Source organism: Bos indicus, chromosome 14, assembly GCF_029378745.1.
Source record: "Bos indicus isolate NIAB-ARS_2022 breed Sahiwal x Tharparkar chromosome 14, NIAB-ARS_B.indTharparkar_mat_pri_1.0, whole genome shotgun sequence".
Lineage (NCBI taxonomy): Eukaryota > Metazoa > Chordata > Mammalia > Artiodactyla > Bovidae > Bos > Bos indicus.
This window is the reverse complement of record NC_091773.1, coordinates 41,414,180-41,441,438: the sequence shown is the minus strand read 5'-3', so window position 1 is coordinate 41,441,438 and position 27,259 is coordinate 41,414,180.

Here is a 27,259-nt window from a genome sequence, read left to right as displayed (position 1 = left end):
TACTCCTATGCTGTTTTCTAAAATTTTATAATTTTGCCCTAGCATATGATTCATTTTGAATTAATTTTGTGAAAATGTAACATTTATGTCTAGATGTATTTGTGTGTGTGTGGATGTCTAATTGTCCCAGTACCATTTGATGAAAAGTTTGTCTTTGTTCCATTGCATTGCCTTTGCTCCTTTGTCAAAAGATTAGCTGAATTTATTTATGTGTGTCTATTTCTGGGTTCTCTACTCTGTGGCATTGATCTATTTGTCACTGATCTACTTCAACTATACCACTTGATTAGAGGAGATTTAAAGTAAGTCTTGGGTCAGGTAGTGTCAGTCTTGCAACTTTGATCTCCTTCACCGTGAGACTGACTATTCTGGATCTTTTATTTCTTTATATAAACTTCAGAATTGTTTTTGTTTATTTTTTCAATACTGTTTCCTGTGATTTTTGACTAGTATTGCATGAATCTATAGATCAAGTTGGGAAGGATTACCACCTTGACAATGATGAATCTTTCTATTCTTGAACACAGAATATCTCTCCATTTATTTAGTTCTGCTTGACATCTCTCAACAGTTTTACAGTTTTCTTTCTATAGATCTGTACATATTTTGTTAGATGTATATCATTTAATTTTTCGTAGACCTAGTGTAAATTGTACAAGGTTTTTAATTTCAGATTCATGTGCTAATTGCTAATTGACTTTTGTACATTAACACTGTATCCTCATTATAATCACTTTAGTTCTAGGAAGGATTTTTATTGTTGCTCATCCTTTTAGATTTTCTACACAGTAATGCCATCTGTGAACAAAAGCAGTTTTATCTCTTCCTCCCCAATAAGTATGCATTTTATTTCCTTTTCTGATTTATTACATTGGCCAAAATTCCCATTACAATGATGAAAACAGTGATAAGAGGGAATAAACTTGTTTTATTTCTGATCTTAATGAGAAAGTTTTGAGATTTTCACTATTAAATATAATATTTGCTGTAATTTATAGGTATTGTTTATCAAGTTGAAGTTCCCCTCTTTCATAGTCTATTGAGATTCCATTTATGAAAGTGGATATTAGATTTTGCCAAATGTTTTTTTCACATTTATTGATATGATCATGTGATTTTTTTGTTTTTAGCTTGTTAATATTATGGATTTTCAAACACTGAGCCATGATAAATATCTAGAATCAATCACACTTGGTCATGGTATTCAATTCTGTTTATACATTGTTGGACTGTATTTGCTTATATTTTGTTGAGGAGATTTGCAGTTATGTTCTGGAGATATTGATCTGTACCTTTGTTTTCTTGTATTGTCATTGTCTGGCTTTGGTAAAGGGTTGCTGTTGTTGTTCAGTTGCTCAGTCATGTCCAACTCTTTGCAACCCCATGAACTGCAGCACGCCAGGCCTTCCTGTCCCTCACCATCTCCTGGGTTTACCCAAGTTCATGTTGATTGCATCGGTGATGCAGTCCAGCCATCTCATACTCTGAGGCAAATTTCTCCTTCTGTCCTCAATCTTTCCCAGCATCAGGGACTTTTCCAATGAGTGTCTGGTCACATCAGATGACCAAAATACTGGAGTTTCAGCTTCATCACCAGTCCTTCCAATGAATATTCAGGGTTGATCTCTCTTAAGATTGACTGGTTTGATCTTCTTGCTTCCAAGGGACTTTAAGTAGTCTTTTCCAGCACCACAGTTCAAAAGCATCAATTCTTTGGTGTTCTGCCTTCTTTACAGCCTAATTCTCAGAATCGTACAAGCTGGTATAGGTTGATGTGAGAGCTGTATAGGGTAATGCTGGCCTAATAACATGAGTGAGAAAGCAGGCCCTCTGCTTCTAACTCCTGAAAGAGATTGTAGAGATTAATCTTTTTCCATAAGTGTTTGGTAGAAGCCAGGGGATCCATTTGGGCCAGATCTCTCTAGAGAGTTATTAAAAATTCATCCAATTTCTTTAATAGATTGTTTACTTCTTCTTGTGTGAATTTTGGCAGATTGTGTCTTTCAAGGAATCAGGTCATTTTATCCAGGTTATGAAAATTGTGAGCATAGAGTTCACAGTATTCAATTATTCTTTTTAAAGTCCATGGCATCTGTGTTGATTTCCCCTTTCATTTCTGATATTACTAATTTGCATTCTCCATCTTTTTTTAATTAGTTAACCTGCAGAGAAGGCGATGGCACCCCACTCCAGTACTCTTGCCTGGAAAATCCCATGGATGGAGGAGCCTGGTGCACTGTAGTCCATGGGGTCGCAAAGAGTCGGACATGACTGAGCAACTTCACTTTCACTTTCATGCATTGGAGAAGGGAATGGCAGCCCACTCCAGTGTTCTTGCCTGGAGAATCCCAGGGACGGGGGAGCCTGGTGGGCTGCCGTCTATGGGGTCGCACAGAGTCGGACACGACTGAAGCGACTTAGCAGCAGCAGCGTAGAAGCTTATCAATATTATGCATCTATTCAAAGAATAAGCTTTTTGTTTCACTAATTTTCTTTCTTGAGATCTTATTTCCAGTTTCACTGATTTCTGTTCTAAGTTTTATTATTTCTTTTCTTCCACTAGTGTGCTCCATTGCCCGATCATGACCAACTCAATGCACCCCATGGGCTGTAGCCCACCTGTCTCCTCTGTCCATGAAATTTTCCAGGCAAGTATACTGGAATGGGTTTCCATTTCCAACTACATTTCTTCTGCTTTCTTTGTATTTAATTTACTCTATTTTTTTTCTGGTTTCCTATGGTAGAAGATTATAGATTTTAAATCTTTTTTTTCAATTATATGTATTCAATGCTATTAATTTTCTTCTAAGCACTACTTTTGTATGTACCGCAAATTTGGATAAGTTGTGTTTTCATTTTCATTTAGTTCAAAATACTTAAATTTTTTTCTTGAGATTTCCTTTGGATCCATGTGGTATTTAGAAGTTTGCTTTTAAATCTCCAACTATCTTTATGTTATTCATTTTTGATAGTAAACGTAAAATTTTTATTATTTTAATGTTTTCAAAGTTTGTTAAGAATGTGATCTATCTAATTAAGTCTTCCATGTTAGCTTAGAAAAAATATGTATTCTGCTCTTGTTAGGTGAAGCAGTTTTTTGTTGTTCAATTGCTAAGTCATATCTGACTCTTTGTGACCCCATGAACTGCAGAACTCCATGCTTCCCTGTTCTTCATTAACTCCTGGAGTTTGCTCAAAATCATGTTCATTGAGTTGGTGATTCTATCTAACCATCTCATTCTTTGCTTTTCCTTTCTTCTTTTGTGTTCAATCTTTCACAGCACCTGGGTCTTTTCCAATGAGTCGGCTCTGTCTTTTAATTGGTTCATTAAAACATTGATATTCAAAGTGGTTAATGATATATTTGAATTAATATCTACCATATTAGTTACTCTTTTCTATTTGTTGCCCCTATTCTTTGCTTATTTTCTTTCACTTTTTTCTGACTCTTGTGATTTTAGTTTGGAATTTTATATAATTCTGTTGTCTCTACTTTCTTAGCATAATAATTATACTCCTTTTAAAACTTGTTTTAGCAGTAGCCCTAGAGTTTGCAACACACATTTATAATAAATCCAGTTTCACTTCAATAGCACTATACCATTCATGAGTAATGTGAGTTTCTTATATTAATCAGTTCAGTTCAGTCGCTCAGTCATGTCCAACTCTTTGAGACCCCATTAAACCACAGCACGCCAGGCCTCCCTGTCCATCACCAACTCTCAGAGTCCACCCAAACCAATGTCCATCGAGTCCGTAATGCCATCCAACCATCACATCCTCTGTCGTCCCCTTCACCTCCTGCCCTCAATCTTTCCCAGCATCAGGGTCTTTTCCAGTGAGTCAGCTCTTTGCATCAGGTGGCCAAAGTATTGGAGTTTCAGCTCTAGCATCATTCCTTCCAAAGAACACCTAGGGCTGATCTCCTTTAGAATGGACTGGTTGGATCTCCTTGCAGTCCAAGGGACTCTCAAGAGTCTTCACTAACACCAGAGTTCAAAAGCATCAAGTCTTTGGGGCTCAGCTTTCTTTATATTCCAACTCTCACATCCATACATGACCACTGGAAAAATCGTAGACTTGACTAGACGGATCACTGTTGGTAAAATAATGTCTCTGCTTTTTAATATGCTGTCTAGGTTGGTCATAGCTTTCCTTCCAAGGAGTAAGTGTCTTTCAATTTTATGGACACAATCACCATCTGCAGTGATTTTGGAGCCCAGAAAAATAAAGTCAGTCACTGTTTCCACTGTTTCCCCATCTATTTGCCATGAAGTGATGGGACCAGACATCAATAAAGGACAGAAGTGATGGGACAGGACATCGATAAAAGACAGAAATGGTATGGACCTAACAGAAGCAGAAGATATTAAGAAGAGGTGGCAAGAATACACAGAAGAACTATACAAAAAAGACCTTCACAACGAAGATAATCATGACGGTGTGATCACTCATCTAGAGCCAGATGTCCTGGAATGTGAAGTCAAGTGGGCCTTAGAAAGCATCACTACGAACAAAGCTAGTGGAGGTGATGGAATTCCAGTTGAACTATTCCAAATCCTGGAAGATGATGCTGTGAAAGTGCTGCACTCAATATGCCAGCAAATTTGGAAAACTTAGCAGTGGCCACGGACTGGAAAAGATCTGTTTTCATTCCAATTGCAAAGAAAGGCAATGCCAAAGAATGCTCAAACTACTGCACAATTGCACTTATCTCACACGCTAGTAAAGTAATGCTCAAAATTCTCCAAGCCAGGCTTCAGCAATATGTGAACTGTGAACTTCCTGATGTTCAAGCTGGTTTTAGAAAAGGCAGAGGAATCAGAGATCAAATTGCCAACATCCGCTGGATCATGGAAAAAGCAAAAGAGTTCCAGAAAAAACATCTATTTCTGCTTTATTGACTATGTCAAAGCCTTTGACTGTGTGGATCACAATAAACTGGAAAATTCTGAAAGAGATGGGAATACCAGATCACCTGACCTGCCTCTTGAGAAACCTATATGCAGATGTCCTGGAATGTGAAGTCAAGTGGACCTTAGAAAGCATCACTATGAACAAAGCTAGTGGAGATGATGGAATTCCAGTTGAGCTGGAAGCAACAGTTAGAACTGGACATGGAACAACAGACTGGTTCCAAATAGGAAAAGGAGTACATCAAGGCTGTGTTTGTCATCCTGCTTATTGAACTTATATGCAGAGTACATCATGAGAAACACTGGGCTAGAAGAAGGACAAGCTGGAATCAAGATTGCCGGGAGAAATATCAATAACCTCAGATATGCAGATGACACCACCCTTATGGCAGAAAGTGAAGAGGAACTAAAAAGCCTCTTGATGAAAGTCAAAGAGGACAGTGAAAAAGTTGGCTTAAAGCTCAACATTCAGAAAATGAAGATCGTGGCATCCGGTCCCATCACTTCATGGGAAATAGATGGGGAAACAGTGCAAACAGTGTCAGACTTTATTTTTGGGGGCTCCAAAATCACTGCAGATGGTGACTGCAGCCATGAAATTAAAAGACGCTTACTCCTTGGAAGGAAAGTTATGACCAACCTAGATAGCATATTCAAAAGCAGAGACATTACTTTGCCAACAAAGGTCTGTCTAGTCAAGGCTATGGTTTTTCCTGTGGTCATGTATGGATGTGAGAGTTGGACTGTTAAGAAAGCTGCTGCTGCTGCTGCTGCTGCTAAGTCACTTCAGTCATGTCCGACCTGTGCGACCTCATAGACGGCAGCCTACCAGGCTCCCCATTCCCTGGGATTCTCCAGGCAAGAACACTGGAATGGGTTGCCATTTCCTTCTCCAATGCATGAAAGTGAAAAGTGAAAGTGAAGTCGCTCAGTCGTGTCCGAGTCTTAGTGACCCCATGAACTGCAGCCTACCATGCTCCTCTGTCCATGGGATTTTCCAGGCAAGAGTACTGGAGTGGGGTGCCATTGCTGAGCACTGAAGAATTGATGCTTTTGACCTGTGGTGTTGGAGAAGACTCTTGCAAGTCCCTTGGACTGCAAGGAGATCCAACCAGTCCATTCTAAAGGAGATCGGTCCTGGGTGTTCATTGGAAGAACTGATGCTAAAGCTGAAACTCCAATACTTTGGCCACCTCATGTGAAGAGATGACTCATTAGAAAAGACTCTAATGCTTGGAGGGATTGGGGGCAGGTGGAGAAGGGGACGACAGAAGATAAGATGGCTGGGTGGCATCACCGACTCGATGGACATTAGTGAGTGAACTCCGGGAGTTAGTGATGGACAGGGAGGCCTGGCGTGCTGCAGTTCATGGGGTTGCAAAGAGTCGGACATGACTGGGGAACTGAACTGAACTGATGGGAGTGGATGCCATGATCTTCATTTTCTGAATGTTGAGCTTTAAGCCAACTTTTTCACTGTCCTCTTTGACTTTCATCAAGAGGCTTTTGAGTTCCTCTTCACTTTCTGCCATAAGGGTGGTGTCATCTGCATATCTGAGGTTATTGATATTTCTCCCGGCAATCTTGATTCCAGCTTGTGTTTCTTCCAGCCCAGCGTTTCTCATGATGTACTCTGCATATAAGTTAAATAAGCAGGCTTACAATATACAGCCTTGACGTACTCCTTTTCCTATTTGGAACCAGTCTGCTGTTCCATGTCCAGTTCTAACTGTCGCTTCCTGATCTGCATATAGGTTTCTCAAGAGGCAGGTCAGGTGGTCAATTAACATAATTCATTCCTCTTTTCTTTTGTATAATTAATTTCACTTGTATATGAGCATATATTAGCTTATGTATATGTGTATGTATGAATATATAGACATAAAAGTAAGCATAGTCAACACCAGTGTTGCTATTATTATTTTGAGCAAACTATTCTCTATTAGATCAATTAAGAATAGGAAAATAAAGTTTTTAGTTTTACTTCACTTATTTCTTCTTCTATGCTCTTCCTTTATTTATGCAGATCTGTGTTTCTGATACTCTAGCACTATATGATACACCTCCAGTCTCAAAAATCCTGTGTCTTGTTCACTATTTTGTATCCAGCCCCAAGTAGAGTCTCTAAATCTGGAAGACACTTAATGAACATTTATTGATTGAATGAATAAGGAAATAAACCATTATCCTATAGAAAATTTCCTTTGCCTTCATCACAAATGTCACACTCATATCACCATTAAAGGACTTAAGAACAATGTGGCTGCTTGTGTGGTCCAAGAAATGGATACTTTTTTAGCATTAAGTGATATTTAATGAAATGAAGGAGAAACGCTATTAAATGTTTTCTTACCCTGAACCTATGCAGATATTTGCATTCTATAATATGTGATTTCTCACCTAGAGACCACAGTTGCAGATCATACACAGAGTTTTAAGACACTTTAAAATTGATATTACAATTTCTTTTAAAATGTTAATCTTCAATATTTACAAAAGTGTTTTAATCTCCCCATTAAATACAGTAAAAAAAATTACAAATATTGAAGTTTATCTGAAACTAAAAATCCTATGAAAATCCATAACTCTAAGAAACAGAAGAGAGCTGGGTGTAGCATTTTTTATTCACTTCTTAAGGTTCTTGGATATACCCTCATTTCCTTAAGGTTATGAATAAAAATGAACTTTACATTACAAGCATAACATTTCAGAATAAACTGGGGAAATGATTTGTACTATTAAAGCACAGCCATAAGAGTACTTTTTAAATTATTTTCCCTGCCCCAATTCTGATTATTATTGTAAATCTTTAATTTGGTTGTTGAGAGTACATGTAGAAAACCCTTGGCATAAAATTTCAAACAGACTTGTCATGGGTAAAAGGAAAACTTCCATTTCTACTTTCACACTGAGGGTAATTGATATGCCATTTTCTTAATACTTTGAGTTCCATAGAGGAGGATATCTATATAAACATATGATATTTTAAAGAAATTTTGGAACATTCAAAAATTGGGATAAAAGGTAATAATAACAATGATGGCTCTCAGAATTACAAAAAACATTTTTTTTTTTTTAACCAGGAGCCTGTTAACTAGTATCAAAGATCAACAGGAAGAAAGAAAATCAGTGGCATTTGATTATGATACTTTTTGTGAATAGAGCATTAAAATGGAAATAAGAATTTTGAATATTGGAGACTGTATTGAAAGCTACTAACCAAAGTATTTGCATATACTTAATGAACCATTTCATGAAGTTCAAATGCCGCAGTTTTTCACATTTGCCCAAGTTTTGGCATCTGAGAATAAGAAAGCTGTTTTGTCTGTGAAAATCTCTCATTTATACAAAGATGGACTAAAAAAGAAAAATCCATAGTAGAAAATTTTGCAACCTGCTGAAATTAATTCAAGTAATTTGCAGACATGTTTATTCATCACAGCAGTTTCAGAGGTGTATATTATTATCAATTGGCCTGTTCCTATGGTGAACAGGAGTGAAGAGAAAGAGCTTTCAGAGAGTAAAGGGCTTCACCACAGAGACTAGATTAACTCTTTATGGACAATGGGTCTCATGTACAAGTAACCTCTTCTATGGTGTGAAGTGGTTTCTTAGAGACTAGGTAAAGTTAACTTATCAGACTGTAGATATAATGACAAAAATAATATAATTTCCTTCTTCTTCAGTTTATTTCTAGAACAAGTTTTGTTTGTGCAATCATTGATTCCAAATTTAAAACAAACCAAAGTGCCTGTACACAGAGAAGAAAACCTAGTGCTGCCAGAAGCAACTGAATGAAAATAGTTTGCTGGAATGAATGCTTTTGTCTCATGTTCATTCGTTACCTGATTCTAAGGCAGACTTCTTCATTTTCATTTTAAAAGATTAGTTATAGAATATTTCAGTTCTAGCTCAATCTATTTTGAAGTTACTTAAGGAAAAAAGTGCTTCTTAATATGTAAAAGAGTTAGTATTCTTTATTTAGAGTTGAAATATTAAGACATAGTAACTAAAATGTTACTACTGAGTTAAGAACACTGTTTATATAATTTGTTTTTCTTAAATTCATTTTGAAGTTTCTGAATTTTTATCTTCTCTTTATTATATTATTTTGATATCTTCTAATTTAGCAGGATATGTTTACCAAAACACAGCCATTTGTCATATTTTGATAATTATAAATCTATGTCTTCTAGACTGATGCTGAAGCTGAATCTCCAATACTTTGCCCACCTGAAGGAAGAGTGGACAAACTGGAAAAGACCCTGATGCTGGGAAAGATTGAAGGCAGAGGAGAAGAGAATGACAGAGGACAAGACGGCTGGAAAGCATCACTGACTCAATGGACATGAGTTTGAGCAAGCTCTGGAAGATGATGAAGGATGGAGAAGCCTGACATGCTGCGGGTCACAAAGAGTTGTATAAGACTGAGCGACTGAACAACAATGTCTTCTATGAAGTGTTTCAGAAGTTTTAAAAAATGAACAATTTATTTAAATAACTTATGGTCTTGTCATCTTTTAAAATTATGAATATGCTTATTACTCTCATGAATATGAATATGTGTTTCATATATGTATGCATATGTGCCATCCTTTGTCACTCAGTTATGTCCAACTCTTGGTGACACCATAGACTGTAGCCTGCCAGGCTCCTCTATCCATGGGAATTCTCTAGGCAAGAATTCTGGAGTGGGTTGCTATGCCATCCTCCAGGGGATCTTCCCAACCCAGGGATCAGTCCCAGGTCTCCCGCATTGCAGGAAGATCTTTACCCTCTGAGCCACTAGGGAAGCCCACGTATGCATATCAGTTCAGTTGCTCAGTTGTGTCCGACTCTGCAACCCCATGAACTGCAGCATGCCAGGCTTCCTTGTCCATCCCCAACTCCCAGAGCTTACTCAAACCTGTGTCCATACAGTCAGTGATGCCATCCAACCATCTCATTCTCTGCTGTCCCCTTCTCCTCCTGCCTTCAATCTTTCCCTGAATTAGGGTCTTTTCAAATAAGTCTGTTCTTCACAGCAGGTAGTCAAAGTATTGGAGTTTCAGCTTTAGCATCAGTCCTTCCAATGAATATTCAGGACTGATTTCCTTTAGGATTGACTGGTTGGATCTCCCCAAAGTCCAAGGGAATCTCAGAGTCTTCTCCATCACTACAGTTCAAAAGCATTAATTCTTCAGCACTCAGCTTTCTTTATCGTTCAACTTTCACATCCATAAATGACTACTGGAAAAACCATAGCTTTGACTAGACAGATCTTTGTTGGCAAAGTAGTGTTGCTGCTTTCTAATATGCTGTCTAGGTTGATCATAGCTTTCCTTCCAGGGAGCAAGTGTCTTTTAATTTCATGGCTTCAGTCACTATCTGCAGTGATTTTGCTGCCCAAGAAACGAAGTCTCTCACTGTTTCCATTGTTTCCCCATCTATTTGCATGAAGTGATGGGACCGGATGCACTTTTTCATCTTCTCTTTCACTTTCATTAAGAGACTCTTTAGTTCTTCTTCACTTTCTACCGTAAGTGTGGTGTCATCTGCATATCTGAGGTTATTGATATTTCTCCCAGCAATCTTGATTCCAACTTGTTCTTCATCCAGCCTGGCATCTTGCATGATGCACTCTCTATATAAGTTAAATAAGCAGAGTGACAGTATACAGCCTTGCTGTACTCCTTTCCCTATTTAGAACCAGTATGTTGTTCCATGTCCAGTTCTAACTGTTGCTTCTTGACCTGCATACAGATTTTTCAGGAGGCACATAAGGTGGTCTGGTATTCTCATCTCTTTAAGAATTTTCCACAATTTGTTGTGATCCACACAGTCAAAGGCTTTGGCATACTCGATAAAGGATAAGTAGATTTTTTTTCTGGACTCTCTTGCTTTATCGATGATCCAATGGATGTTGGCAATTGGATCTCCGGTTTCTCTGCCTTTTTGTAAATCTAGCTTGAACATCTGGAAGTTCATGCTTCACGTACTGTTCAAGCCTGGCTTGGAGAATTTTGAGCAGTACTTTACTAGTATGTGAGATGAGTGCAATTGTGTGGTAGTTTGAGCATTCTTTGGCATTGCCTTTCTTTGGGATTGGAATGAAACTGATCTTTTCCAGTCCTGTGGCCACTGTGGAGGTTTCCAAATTTGCTGGCATATTGAGTGCAGCACTTTCACAGCATCATCTTTTAGGATTGGAAATAACTCAACTGGAATTCCATAACCTCCACTAGCTTTGTTAGTAGCAATGCTTCCTAAGGCTCACTTGACTTTTCATTCCTGGATGTCTGGCTCTAGCTGAGTGATCACACCATCATGGTTGTCTGGGTCATGAAGATCTTTTTTGTACAGTTCTTCTGTGTATTCTTGTCACCTCTTCTTGATATCTTCTGCTTCTGTTAGCTCCACACCATTTCTGTCCTTTATCAAGCCCATCTTTGCATGAAATGTTCCCTTGGTATCTCTAATTTTCTTGGAGAGATGTCTAGTCTTTCCCATTCTATTGTTTTCCCCTATTTCTTTGCATTGATCACTGAGGAAGGCTTTCTTATCTCTTCTTGCTATTCTTTGGAACTCTGCATTCAAATGGGTATATCTTTCCTTTTCTCCTTTGCTTGTGGCTTCTCTTTTCACAGCTATTTGTAAGGCCTCATCAGCAAACCATTTTGCATTTCTTTTCCTTGGGGGTGGTCTTGATCATTGCCTCCTGTACAATGTCATGTTCATGACAGTGTATGGATATACATATATACCAATGAAATTGGTTCTTCTCATAAGGCGGCCAAAGAATTGGAACTTCAGCTTCAGCATGAGTCCTTCCAATGAATGGTGAAAGCCCAGTTTGTAGTAGGAACTCAGCGTTTTTATGTATATCCATATCATCTATGGAGCTTCCCTAGTGGCTCAGATGGTAAAAAATCTTCTTGCAATGTGGGAGACCTGGGTTCAGTCCCTGGGTGGGGAATATCCTCTGGAGAAGGGAATGGTTAGCCCCTCCAGTATTCTTGCCTGGAGAATTCTATGGGTAGAGGAGCATGGAAGGCTACTATTCATGAGGTCAGAAAGAATCAGACCAGACTGAGTGACTAACATTTGCATTTTTAGTGTGGGGCTATATCTAAAAATGTACCTGTGTCCCTATCTGAAATGAAATTCTCAATAGTGACAGTTTTTGCTAGCTTTCGTTGCTATTGTATCAGTTCTTTCCAACAAATTTTTAAAAATTTGTCCCACACTACCAACTAGTGGACTAAACCTGAGAAATGAGGCATCAGTGACATAGAGACAATGAAAAGGTGTGTCTGATTACAATGACAAGTTGCCTTCGTAGCTTATGATTTAGTGAAGTGAAACCCCTGCCTCAAGAATCCAGATTGTATCTGTTTTGTGACAATATTGCATTTGACCACTCTACATAATAGGGGAAAACACTCACTTTAACTTTTAATTTTATTAACAGTGCGTAATAGGAAAATATGAATGAGTCTTTGTTTATCTATCACTGTCTATCCATATATCTCTGTCTCTAAATGCAAATATTTTCATTTGTACATATGTATATGAACTGTGGTGTTGGAGAAGACTCTTGAGAGTCCCTTGGACTGCAAGGAGATCCAACCAGTCCATTCTAGAGGAGATCAGCCCTGGGTGTTCTTTGGAAGGAATGATGCTAAAGTTGAAATTCCAGTACTTTGGCCACCTCATGTGAAGAGTTGACTCATTGGAAAAGACTCTGATGCTGGGAGGGATTGGGGGCAGGAGGAGAAGGGGACGCCAGAGGATGAGATGGCTGGATGGCATCACCAACTTGATGGACGTGAGTTTGAGTGAACTCTGGGAGTTGGTGATGGACAGGGAGGCCTGGCATGCTGCGGTTCACGGGGTTGCAAAGAGTTGGACACGACTGAGCGACTGAAACTCAACTGAACTGATATGAATATATGTATTTTCATTTATATATATGTATATGCATATATATCAAAATATTTGCAAATGCATGTATAGAGATAGAAATAGATGGATAGACCGTGATAGATAGATACATAAAGACTTATTCATATTTTACTATTATGCACTGTTAATAAAATTAAAAGTTAAAGTGAGTGTTTTCCCCTGTTATGTAGAGTGGTCAAATGCAATACAGTCACAAAACAGATACAATCTGGATTCTTGAGGCAGGGGTTTCACTTCCCTAAATCATAAGCTACTAAGGCAACTTTGTCATTATAATCAGACACACCTTTTCATTTTCTCTATGTCACTGATGCCTCATTTCTCAAGTTTAGTCCACTAGTTGGTAGTGTGGGACAAATTTTTAAAAATTTGTTGGAAAAAACTGATAGTAGCAATGAAAGATAGCAAAAACTGTCACTATTGAAAGTTTCATTTCCAATAGGGATATAGATAGAGTTTTAGATATAGCCCTAAAATAAAAGTGCAAATGTTAGTCACTCAGTCTGGTCCGACTCTTTGTGATTTCATGGATAGTAGCCTTCTATGCTCCTCTATCCATAGAATTCTCCAGGCAGGAATACTGGAGGGGTTAGCCATTCCCTTCTCCAGAGGATCTTCCCAGCCCAGTGATCAAACAGGTCTTCCACATTGCGGGAAGATTTTTTTACCATCTGAGCCACTAGGGAAGCCCGATAGATGGTATCAGATCAGATCAGATCAGATCAGTCGCTCAGTCGTGTCCGACTCTTTGCAACCCCATGAATCGCAGCACGCCAGGCCTCCCTGTCCATCACCAACTCCCAGAGTTCACTCAGACTCACGTCCATCGAGTCAGTGATGCCATCCAGCCATCTCATCCTCTGTCGTCCCCTTCTCCTCCTGCCCCCAATCCCTCCCAGCATCAGAGTCTTTTCCAATGAGTCAACTCTTCGCATGAGGTGGCCAAAGTACTGGAGTTTCAGCTTTAGCATCATTCCTTCCAAAGAAATCCCAGGGCTGATCTCCTTCAGAATGGACTGGTTGATTTCCTTGCAGTCCAAGGGACTCTCAAGAGTCTTCTCCAACACCACAGTTCAAAAGCATCAATTCTTTGGTGCTCAGCCTTTTTCACAGTCCAACTCTCACATCCATACATGACCACAGGAAAAACCAAAGCCTTGACTAGACGAACCTTTGTTGGCAAAGTAATGGCTCTGCTTTTGAATATGCTATCTAGGTTGGTCATAACTTTCCTTCCAAGGAGTAAGTGCCTTTTAATTTCATGGCTGCAGTCACCATCTGCAGTGATTTTGGAGCTCAGAAAAATAAAGTCTGACACTGTTTCCACTGTTTCCCCATCTATTTCCCATGAAGTGGTGGGACCGGATGCCATGATCTTCGTTTTCTGAATGTTGAGCTTTAAGCCAACTTTTTCACTCTCCACTTTCACTTTCATTAAGAGGCTTTTGAGTTCCTCTTCACTTTCTGCCATAAGGGTGGTGTCATCTGCATATCTGAGGTTATTGATATTTCTCCCGGCAATCTTGATTCCAGCTTGTGTTTCTTCCAGTCCAGCATTTCTCATGATGTACTCTGCATAGAAGTTAAATAAACAGGGTGACAATATACAGTCTTGATGAACTCCTTTTCCTATTTGGAACCAGTCTGTTGTTCCATGTCCAGTTCTAACTGTTGCTTCCTGACCTGCATATAGGTTTCTCAAGAGGCAGATCAAGTGGTGTGGTATTCCCATCTCTTTCAGAATTTTCCACAGTTTATTGTGATCCACACAGTCAAAGGCTTTGCATAGTTAATAAAGCAGAAATAGATGTTTTTCTGGAACTCTCTTGCTTTTTCTATGATCCAGCAGATGTTGGCAATTTGATCTCTGATTCCTCTGCCTTTTCTAAAACCAGCTTGAACACCTGGAAGTTCACGGTTCACATATTGCTGAAGCCTGGCTTGGAGAATTTTGAGCATTACTTTACTAGCGTGTGAGATGAGTGCAATTGTGCAGTAGTTTGAGCCTTCTTTGGCGTTGCCTTTCTTTGGGATTGGAATGAAAACTGACGTTTTCCAGTCCTGTGGCCACTGCTGAGTTTTCCAAATCTGCTGGCATATTGAGTGCAGCACTTTCACAGCATCATCTTTCAGGATTTGAAATAGCTCAGCTGGAATTCCATCACCTCCACTAGCTTTGTTCGTAGTGTTGCTTTCTAAGGCCCACTTGACTTCACATTCCAGGATGTCTGGCTTAGGTCAGTGATCACACCATCGTGATTATCTGGGTCGTGAAGATCTTTTTTTGTACAGTTCTTCTGTGTGTTCTTGCCATCTCTTCTTAATATCTTCTGCTTCTGTTAGGTCCATACCATTTCTGTCCTTTATCGAGCTCATCTTTGCATGAAATGTTCCTTTGGTATCTCTGATTTTCTTGAAGAGATCTCTAGTCTTTCCCATTCTGTTGTTTTCCTCTATTTCTTTGCATTGATTGCTGAAGAAGGCTTTCTTATCTCTTCTTGCTATTCTTTGGAACTCTGCATTCAGATGTTTGTATATTTCCCTTTCTCCTTTGCTTTTCACTTCTCTTCTTTTCACAGCTATTTGTAAGGCCTCCCCAGACAGCCATTTTGCTTTTTTGCCTTTCTTTTCCATGGGAATGGTCTTGATCCCTGTCTCCTGTACAATGTCACGAACCTCATTCCATAGTTCATCAGGCACTCTGTCTATCAGATCTAGGCCCTTAAATCTATTTCTCACTTCCACTGTATAATCATAAGGGATTTGATTTAGGTCATACCTGATGTAGATATACATAAAAATACCGAATTCTTACTACACACTGGCCCTTCACCATTCATTGGAAAGACTCATGCTGTAGCTGAAGCTCCAATTCCCTGGGCACCTCATGAGAAAAGCTGATTCATTGGAAACAGTCTTGATGCTGGAAAGATTGAAAGCAAGAGAAGAAGGAGCTAACAGAGGATGAGATGGTTGGATGGCATCACTGACTCAACGGACATGAGTTGGAACAAACTGGGGGATAGTAAAAGACAGGGAAGCCTGACTTGTTGCAGTTGATGGGGTTACAAGGAGTCGGACACAACTTAGTAACTGAACAACTATGCACTGGCCCTTCACTGAACACTATAATAAACTGTATCTGAAGAGTTGAATCAGAAAGATAGGAAATTTTGTACTTCCTTTATAGTACTCAATTATTTCATTCTTTATTTCTTTGTTGTCCCTTCCAATAATGGTTTTAAGACTCAGTATGACTTCTCACTAAGACTTCTTCTTCTCCTTTACTTTTATCATGGTAAAGGTTAGAGGAAGAAAGATAGGGGGAAATAATTTTTTCATGAGATTTTAAAGTATGCAATAGCATTTTTTAATGTGAGGCTAAAATGTTAATGAGTAAAAGCTGGGAAAAAGTAACTAAGGATTTCGGTAAGACTAAATAACAAAGAAGAAAGTGATGACAAGATGAAGCTCAGATAGCTCAGATTAATGGAAATGATGAAAAGTTGCATACAGATAATCAAATGTTGCTCATATAAACAAATGCTTGCAAATAAAGACATTGACAAAATAATCCTACCATTTTCATTTAGGTTTGAATAAAATATTTCTTCGTATGTTTCTTATGTTAATGGCCTATTGCTTTAGCCTAAAAAGCTCCTAAAATTGTAAACTTGTCATCATCCTGGATTAATTTAAGGGAAAATCTATGTGAGCATGGATGTCTAGTAAAAGTCATGTGCTGGGCCTGAAAATAATAGTCCTGTGATAAAGTAGATATATATGACTTTGTTATTAATAGTACTTTTGCAATTATTTCCCAATGGCATTAAAAAAATCAAATCATATTTTTATAGAGATGATACGAGAGCAGTGATTTAAACAAATGAAATAAAAGAAAGGAAAATCATCATTTTACCATTTCAGAAATCCACCTGTATCTTTATCCACTCATTGTTAGTGCCAGTGTAATAAAATGGTCATGACTTGTCCTCGGGCTATAAAAAATAAAAGAGGGATGTGATGCCTTCCTCCGGGGTATCTTCCCAACTCAGGGATTGAAACCAGGTCTCCCACATCACAGGCATATTGTTTACCGTCTGAGCCACCAGGGATGCTAATAAACTTGGTAAACATTAAACATTAAAACTTGGCATATGCTAAATGAATAGGACTTCCTTAGATCTGGGATGACCCTGTCTTGTTTATCTGGCTTTAGTAAAACCCTCTAGTATGTTTTCTAGTATCTCCTGTCCCTATGGGGACAAAGTTTTATGCAGCCAATGGGGCATGCTCACTCAAATGTCAGAGCCTTCCTCTAGGCAAACTTGATTCTTGAATGTATCTGTGGCTTCCAGAGGATAATTAATTTGCCAAAGCCATAAAGACATGTAGTGGTTCAGAGTCTAAATTTGGGTCTAATTATATAATTTGTGTTCTTATGTACTTTGTGTGCATAATTAACAGTTTATGCAACCCTCCTATCTAGAAAATTTATGCCATAATTTTAAGAATCAAGAAAAATAAAATTATCATTCTAAATTTTTCAATTTTTGTCTTGTATATCAATCTTTAAGTATTATCTTCTAGACATCTACTACTACCTTGGTTCAGAAGGTGACTAGATTCTGTCAAAGTTTAATCAGATATTTTTAGTATTACTCTCTTCTGACCAATTTGATTTGATGATTTGAAGATCAGCTCGATTTTCTTAAATGGAATAACTTAATTTTGTTCAGGCAGGTATCAGGCACCATTCATTTTGCCTATAAGACCACACATTGTCTAATATGGATTAAACAACACCATGTTTATTTTCCTTGAGTTTCTATTCATGTCATTATACTTTTAGCTTTTTATCTTCCACTTGGTGTCCCTATATTTAAGATGTAGCCCTTGAAAGAAACATTTGATTTTATTTTTATCCATTCTGTTGGTGGTTTAAATGGAATATTTAATCCACTTATATTTAATATAATGACATGAATATGTTTACATGTTTATGTAAACTTAGCATTTGTCTGTCTCACCTTTTATATTTTATCAAACGTTTTATTACCTATTTATTACTTCTAATAACTTATAAATTACATTTTTACCATTACTTTATATTGTGGAAATTACAAAAATGCAACTTCTCTATGTTATAATCAGTTCATAAGCAAGCTAGTATTTGGACACTTTTACTTGCCTTTTACTCTTAGTAGACACTTTTCTTCTTTTCTACTTTTTAAGTTATGTTATTAATTTTAATTCTATGTTTTATACTTCAAAGACATCATAACTACCACTACTACTATATGATGATTTATAATGTAGTCAATATTTATTTAGATTGATCCATGTCTTTAGCATTTCCATTGCTCTTCATTCTTTTCACATTCTCATGTTTCTAAGATCATTTTCCTTCTGCCTACAGTATCCTCTTTATTACTCCTTTGGATATAGTTTACTTTTCAGGTTTGTTATTATGGATTTCCTTTTAATTTCTTCTTCTATTTTGAGAGAAAATTTTACTGAACCAGGTTGCCTTTTTTCGCCACTTAAAAGACAATATACTGTTGTGCATTATCTTTACATTATTATTCTTAAGAAGTGAGATGCTTGCTGCTGCTTTAAAAGTAATTTAATTTTACTCCTCTATTCACTTTTTAAATGTTTTTTGAAATTATTTTTAAGGTTCATAGAGACGTTTTAATATATGCCTTTATATTTTTCATTATTTTTCAAATTCTCAGCCAGTATTTATTCAACTATAGTGCTGCCTTACTTTCTCTCTTTTTCTAGTCTCAGACTCCAGTTGTGCATATTGTTTCTAATCCTTTTTCATGAATTTTGTTTGTTTTCTCTGAGCATCATCCCAGATACTTTCACCCATTTATCTTTCAGTTCAGTAATTTCCTCTTCTTCAGTGTCCAATCTCCTGCCAAATGTATCATAATTTAATAATTTCATTTTTTAAATTTGTAGATGCTCCATTTAATTATTCTTCAAAAATTTAATTTTGGTGACATTTTTCATCAATTTTTGAACTTATTTATCACAGCTATTTACAATTCTATGAATAACTGCTACCACTAAGCTCGTTTCTATTGTCTGGCATTTTTGTTACTGTTTGCTTGCATTTGTGGTCTGTGTGTGTGTGCTGTGTGTTTGTAGGACTGTGTCTTGGTTTATCTATTAATTTTTGATTGAATGTTATGCTCTCTGTATGATACATAATATGGTGATGTGATCTTCCCCTGGAGACCATGTATTCTTTCCTTTGATAGGCTGATAGTGTTAGGGGGAATTACTGGATAACTATCTGATTAAAAGCTAGATTTTAATCATAAGAATTATGACTTTAATCATATAAGAAAATCAGATCAGATTTCTAATAAGTTTCCACTCACGTCTGGTTTACCCTGGCTCTTAAAACACATCTCTAGAAGGATCCCAAGAGAGAGCTATGTTTCCTGAGGGCTTTCTTTTTTAGCAGGTCCTGACCTATTTTTTTGTCTTCTAGAACATGAAGTTGTATAAAGCTCCACTTTGTCTTTCAGAAGATTTTTACTTAGATTTTAGGGCTCTTTTTCTGTGCAACTTAAGACTTTTTTCTAATACTAAGAAGCAAAATTGCTGAATATTAAGTTCATTTCTTTGAACTTCACTTTTGAATCAATACTTGCTTCCACAAGTCTTAGCACTTTGATACTTGACTTTGTTTTATGATTCTCCAGCCCTTATATAAGTGCCAAAATTTCTGCTTTTGTTACTCAGACCCTTCCTTGTAGGCTTCTGTTCCACTTCGTGGAATCCAGTATAATACCAATAACTAGAAATTACCACAGGAGAAAATTCACTTCTGAGCCATAGATTCTCCTCTGTTCATTCTTCCTACTTTCCAGCATCTTAGTTCCTTATGTCCTGATTAACTTGGCATCTCATCAATACTTTCAAACATATTTTTAAAGTGTACTTGGATTTCTTAAGTATTCTTGGTCTGTTGCAAGAAAAGTTATAACCCAAAACAAAAGTTTCCAGAAAAAAAGAGTTACTGAAAGAGAATTATTAATTTCTGTTATGTTTAAATGTACAGAACTAACAACAAACTTAGAAAAGACCTCTTGTTTAGATGAACAATTTGTCTAATTTTAAAATAATCTCTTTCTCAACCTCCAATTTAGAAGATTTACTCATCAAACAAACATAGGAGCATTTTTCTGCTTTCTTTAGCTGTATTCCATCCCTAGTCCATGGAACTAATCCTTAAATTATTATTAAAATGAAAATATTGCATAATTGCTCTTTAGAGAGTAAAGGGATCTAATCTAAGGTTAGCTTACTTATTCTGAAAAGAAAATTGCTATACACTTCTGTATAGTAGAAACAGAAATTTATAATAAAAAATAAAATTACTATACCTTTTAAAGTCCTTCCTTATACTTCCTCTGAAGTATTTTTATTAATCATTGTAAACAAAATGTTTTAGGCCCAGTACTTTAATTGCTTCACATGTCCTCCTCTGCATTGGCATTAGGAATAGAAAACTTACTTGCTTTCTAAATTCCAGTTTCACTCCATTCATGTTTTATTTGATAGAGTGGAACACAAAGATATCCCAAAGGGGACGTAATCACTTGCATGTGTTATCATAAGACAGAGAAGACAGAGATATAAATTAAAATTGTGCTACAAGAATTTTTTTCTAACACTAATTCTGTTGACTTCAGAATTATTATATTTTAATAAAATTTAAAATATTGTATAGAACTTATCTACTAATATTTTTCACAAGAATGTATCTATTTAAATAGGTGTTGATAGTTTTTTGTTAGCATTCAGAGCTCAAAATAAGAGATTTTTAGTTTTAAAGTCTCCAATCTTGAAGTTCTTATAGTCAACAATTACTTATGTAAGGGTAATTTTCACAGATAGTGATCATAATAAACTATCTAATAAAGTGTTCATTTAAGGGTTTTAATACAGTAATTTTTAATACTATGGTCTATTTATACCAAACTCGATCCTTTGATCATTACCATTCTATAGAAATTCTTTATTCCAATTATTTTCTTCCTATATAGAAAACAAATTAATTCAAGTAAAATTAAGAACAAAGAACACATTTCTATGGCAAGAATATCCACAGAATTGGTCTAGGTACCAGACTGAAATATTTAAATAAGTATATGGTGGTGGTTTAGTTACTAAGCCATGTCCAACTCCTGCAACCCCATGGACTGTAGCCTGCCAGGTTCCTCTGTCCATGAAATTCTTCAAGTAAGAATACTGGAGTGGGTTGCCATTTCCTTCTTTAAAATAAGTGTGTGTGTAGGTGTGTTTTATATATATATATATTTTTTTTTTTTTTCTTAAATGTGGAACTAGTTCTCTGCCAGAAGTATAAAATTCTTAAAGAACTATGGTTTCTAAATACCCATAGATAAAGAATAAGAAGTAAACAGTTCAATTCTTTGATGATGACATGTTCTTGTGACAAAAAGAGCAACCCATGGGGCTTAATATTTCCCCAGAGAAAGCACAGTGTGACTTAATGAAGGACAAACACAACATTTATGTGCCAACACACATAGGCAATTTGTAATTCCAAGTTTTGGATAGTTTTTAAAGGTGAACAAAAACAATTTTCTTTTCATATTGAGCATCTTTTTATATCTACCATTTTTTTTTTTTTGCACATATTGATTGCCATTTAGAAGCAAGTGGGAAATAACATTAAAGTAGAGTGAACACATTGTGAAGACACGTTATTTTCCACTGAACATATGTTTAACTTGTGTGAATTCCAATTTCTTTATTCAGAAGTTGGATTAACTATGTAAAGCCATGTCTCAAATACCGCCCTAACTGTCTGCATTTTATTAATATGTGATTTAGTAAATGTTGACTGAGCTAGGGCTCAGACTGGGAGATTCTTAGTGAAATAATAAGGACACCAAATGTGGTTTATGTAACAGAACTAAACTAAACACATTTAGTTTTCCAGAGGTTAACATACAAGATTTTGAAGAAAGTCACATAACAGTGTAGGGCCTACTTCCTGGTTTTATTACAGATTGAAATTGCCTAAGATAGGTTCAGTATTCAAAGAATTTCCTGCAACATGAACATGACTGGAAAAATAATTTTCAACATTAAATTTGGTGAACTGCTGAACTTTGTTAATATTTTTTGCAGTGTTCAATTTAATTTTAATAAATTGCATAGCTCTGGCAGCAGAGTGAAGTCTAAAGATTGAAAGCCTGAATAGGTCAAAGGAAAAGTTGGCTTGCCAATGCAAGCCTGTTAAAACACTAACTAGAAAATTGGGCAGGAAAAACAGTCTAAAAAAATATTGTGAGTATCTTTGATCATCAGCTGGTTGAAAAGAAGTAATATGACAAACAGGAAATTACAAAGAATAACTATTTTGACTGTAGTGGAAATAGAGACTTAGGTAGCCACATTTCAAACCAAATGCAGAATATTTTCCTGGAATTTAAAGAAAAAGTATCCAGATGTCTAAACATTCTACTCAATGCAGCTCTTATTTGGAGTTTGGCAAGCCTTCAGAAAACTAGTAGTCAAGTTTAGTTGGAATGCTTTATCCAGCCTATTTACATAATTTCATACATATTTTATGCTTCTGCATTATGTTTTTTAGTAGTGGCTATATTTAATTTTGGGTTTTCTGCAATGTTATATTTGTTTATAAAAAATTATTTTATTGCTTCCCGTCAAAATGCTTTGTGGATAAACTCAAACTTGTGAACCACTACTGCAAATGATGGTGAAGACAAACTTACATAATAACATCATTAAATCTTCTAATAAGTGTCTCCATATAACTGCGCCATACTGCCCTCAAGTAGGAAAAATTACATTCCCCAAAAAAGAAATGGAAATACTCTCTTATTTGTAAACCTTACATGAATGTGTTTATTTTTAGGATTTAAAAATACTATGTAAGAAAAATTTGCTTCAAGGATATAATATATCGAACAATTGGATTTAGTGTAATTACATGATAAAACTTCTCTTAAAAAATTACATTATGAAAATATAAAAACACAAAAAAACTAGCAGGTGCTCTGTAAATGATTGTAAGAACAGAAACAAAAATAGCAAATAAGTCATTTATTTGTATTATCTGATTAAAGCTTAATAACTGACTATCCTTTGTGTTAAATACCACAATCATGCCAATTTTTAATATGAAAAAGCTTAGCCATCTGGACGTTTAATGTAGTGCCTAAGGCCAAAAGTTTCCCAGGTGGTGCAGTGGGAAAGAATCCCCCTGCTAATGCAGGAGAGGAAAGAGATGCTGGTTTGATTCTCGGGTTGAGAAGATCTACTGGAGTAGGAAATGGCAACCTGCTCCAGTATTCTTGCCTGAAAAATTCCGTTAATAGAGGAGCCTGGCAGTCTGCAGTCCACGGGGTCATAGTTTGGACATGACTGAGTGACAAAACATGCAGCACAAGGTCAAAAACTAGTAAAATTTAGATTCAGTGTTCAAATCCATTTAGTCTGACTTTAGAGACTTTTAAACACTCTGGTAAAAAAATAATTCTCTCTCTCTCTCTCTCTCTTTCTCTCTCTATATATATATATACACACACACATATGGAAGAATAAAAAAAACAAACACAAATAACAAGAAGGCAAAAAGATGAGCAAACAATTAAGCCAAATTAGTTGGAAAAATGACCACAAATGCAGGAATCACATTCATATATTCATAGGTGCATGCAAGAAACATTTCTTAGGTAACACTAGAAAAGGACAGAAAAGAATCAGAATAAACAATTCCTGATGTTGGGGAGTTGAGTCTAGGTGGCAAATATACATGTCAACATTCTTCATTGGATGCAACATAAGCAAATAGCTTATTTAATAAGATAAGAAATGTGTTGAAAATATATCATGCAGTTCACAGATGGCTTGGGAATACTGCTATACTGGGATAGGCAATGGTTAGGAACAATCATCAGGTCCCATCACTTCATGGGAAATAAATGGGGAAACAGTGTCAGACTTTATTTTTTGGGGCTCTAAAATCACTGCAGATGGTGACTGCAGCCATGAAATTAAAAGACGCTTACTCCTTGGAAGGAAAGTTATGACCAACCTAGATAGTATATTGAAAAGCAGAGCCATTACTTTGCCAACAAAGGTCCGTTTAGTCAAGGCTATGGTTTTTCCAGTGGTCATGTATGGATGTGAGAGTTGGACTGTGAAGAAGGCTGAGCACCGAAGAATTGATGCTTTTGAACTGTGGTGTTGGAGAAGACTCTTGAGAATCCCTTGGACTGCAAGGAGATCCAACCAGTCCATCCTAAAGGAGATCAGTCCTGGGTGTTCATTGGAAGGACTGATGCTAAAGCTGAAATTCCAGTACTTTGGCCACCTCATGCAAAGAGTTGACTCATTGGAAAAGACCCTGATGCTGGGAGGGATTGGGGAAGGAGGAGAAGGGGACAACAGAGGATGAGATGGCTGGATGACATCACCGACTCAGTGGACATGAGTTTGAGTGAACTCCGGGAGTTGGTGATGGACAGGGAGGCCTGGCATGCTATGATTCATGGGGTTGCAAAGAGTCAGACACAACTGAGCGACTGAACTGAACTGAACTAGGAACAAAGAAGACTATGTAGATAGAATCCTAACACAGAGTTATTTCACTGATGACTCTCTGTTATCTTTACTATATCCTTGAAGCTTTAATACCCATCATCAATTGGACAGGAACTCGATACTATATTTGTGCTCTGGTAGTGCTAACATTGTGGAGAAGGCCATGGCACCCCACTCCAGTACTCTCACCTGGAGAATCCCATGGATAGAGGAGCCTGGTGGGCTGCAGTCCATGGGGTCGCTGAGTTCACGACTTAGCGACTTCACTTTCACTTTTCACTTTCATGATTGGAGAAGGAAATGGCAACCCACTCCAGGGTTCTTGCCTGGAGAATCCCAGGGACAGAGGAGCCTGTTGGGCTGCCATCTATGGGGTTGCACAGAGTCGGACATGACTGACGCGACTTAGCAGCAGCAGCAGCAGTGCTAACATTGAGTGTTGCTAGTGTTCTTGCCAGTGAAATAGCATCACTGTATCTGCTTCTTTGCATCACTGTTCTGATGCAGGGCCTTGGATGGCTGATCCTTCTTATCCTGCCCATAAAAAATATTTGCAATGAAGCCTAAACATGAACATGAGTGCTAAATTGCTTCTGAGATTCTATGGACAGTAGCCCACTAAGCTTCTCTGTCTATGGGATTCTCCAGGCAAGAGTACTGGAGTGGGTTGCCATGCCCTCCTCCAGGGGATCCTCCCATCTCAGGGATAGAACCTGTGTCTCTTGTGTCCCCTGCACTGGAAGGACCCATTCTATCTTTAAAAGGCTCCCGCTGATTTATTCAGGATATTCTCCCTTTTGGTTATTTTAAAGTCACATAATTGGAACTGCAATTCAGTCACTCAGTCATGTCTGATTCTTTGCGACCCCATGGACCACAGCACACCAGGCTTCGCTGTCCATCACCAACTCCTGGAGCTTACTCAAACTCATGTCCTTTGAGTTAGTGATGCCATCCGGTGATCTCACCCTCTGTTGACCCCTTCTCCTCCTGCCTTCAATCTTGCAAAATTCCCTTACAGTAATGTGTAGGCTAATGTTGGATAGAATAACACTGAGAAGGTACATGCATGCTGTCAGTGGCTGATTTCTCCCTACAATCTTCAAGTGTCACCAAAGAAGCTCTCTTATTGTCTACCCTAACTGGAAACCTATCAGAAAGGGAATTCTTAGTATTGCAGTTCAGCCCACCCATTTAGACACATCACTAAAATCATTGATCCTCTACACAGAAAACCCTAAAGACTCCACCAGAAAATTACTAGAGCTAATCAATGACTATAGTAAAGTTGCAGGATATAAAATCAACACACAGAAATCCCTTGCATTCCTATACACTAATAATGAGAAGACAGAAAGAGAAATTAAGGAAACAATTCCATTCACCATTGCAACGGAAAGAATAAAATACTTAGGAATATATCTACCTAAAGAAACTAAAGACCTATATATAGCAAACTATAAAACACTGGTGAAAGAAATCAAAGAGGACACTAATAGATGGAGAAATATACCATGTTCATGGATTGGAAGAATCAATATAGTGAAAATGAGTATACTACCCAAAGCAATTTATAGATTCAATGCAATCCCTATCAAGCTACCAACAGTATTCTTCACAGAGCTAGAACAAATAATTTCACAATTTGTATGGAAATACAAAAAACCTCGAATAGCCAAAGCAATCTTGAGAAAGAAGAATGGAACTGGAGGAATCAACCTACCTGACTTCAGGCTCTACTACAAAGCCACAGTTATCAAGACAGTATGGTACTGGCACAAAGACGGAAATATAGATCAATGGAACAAAATAGAAAGCCCAGAGATAAATCCATGCACATATGGACACCTTATCTTTGACAAAGGAGGCAAGAATATACAATGGATTAAAGACAATCTCTTTAACAAGTGGTGCTGGGAAATCTGGTCAACCACTTGTAAAAGAATGAAACTAGAACACTTTCTAACACCATACACAAAAATAAACTCAAAATGGATTAAAGATCTCAATGTAAGACCAGAAACTATAAAACTCCTACAGGAGAACATAGGCAAAACACTCTCTGACATACATCACAGCAGGATCCTCTATGACCCACCTCCCAGAATATTGGAAATAAAAGCAAAAATAAACAAATGGGACCTAATTAACCTTAAAAGCTTCTGCACATCAAAGGAAACTATTAGCAAGGTGAAAAGACAGCCTTCAGAATGGGAGAAAATAATAGCAAATGAAGCAATTGACAAACAACTATCTCAAAAATATACAAGCAACTCCTATAGCTCAACTCCAGAAAAATAAATGACCCAATCAAAAAATGGGCCAAAGAACTAAATAGACATTTCTCCAAAGAAGACATACAGATGGCTAACAAACACATGAAAAGATGCTCAACATCACTCATTATCAGAGAAATGCAAATCAAAACCACTATGAGGTACCATTTCACACCAGTCAGAATGGCTGCAATCCAAAAGTCTACAAGCAATAAATGCTGGAGAGGGTGTGGAGAAAAGGGAACCCTCTTACACTGTTGGTGGGAATGCAAACTAGTACAGCCACTATGGAGAACAGTGTGGAGATTCCTTAAAAAACTGGAAATAGAACTGCCTTATGATCCAGCAATCCCACTGCTGGGCATACACACTGAGGAAACCAGAAGGGAAAGAGACACGTGTACCCCAATGTTCATCACAGCACTGTTTATAATAGCCAGGACATGGAAGCAACCTAGATGTCCATCAGCAGATGAATGGATAAGAAAGCAGTGGTAC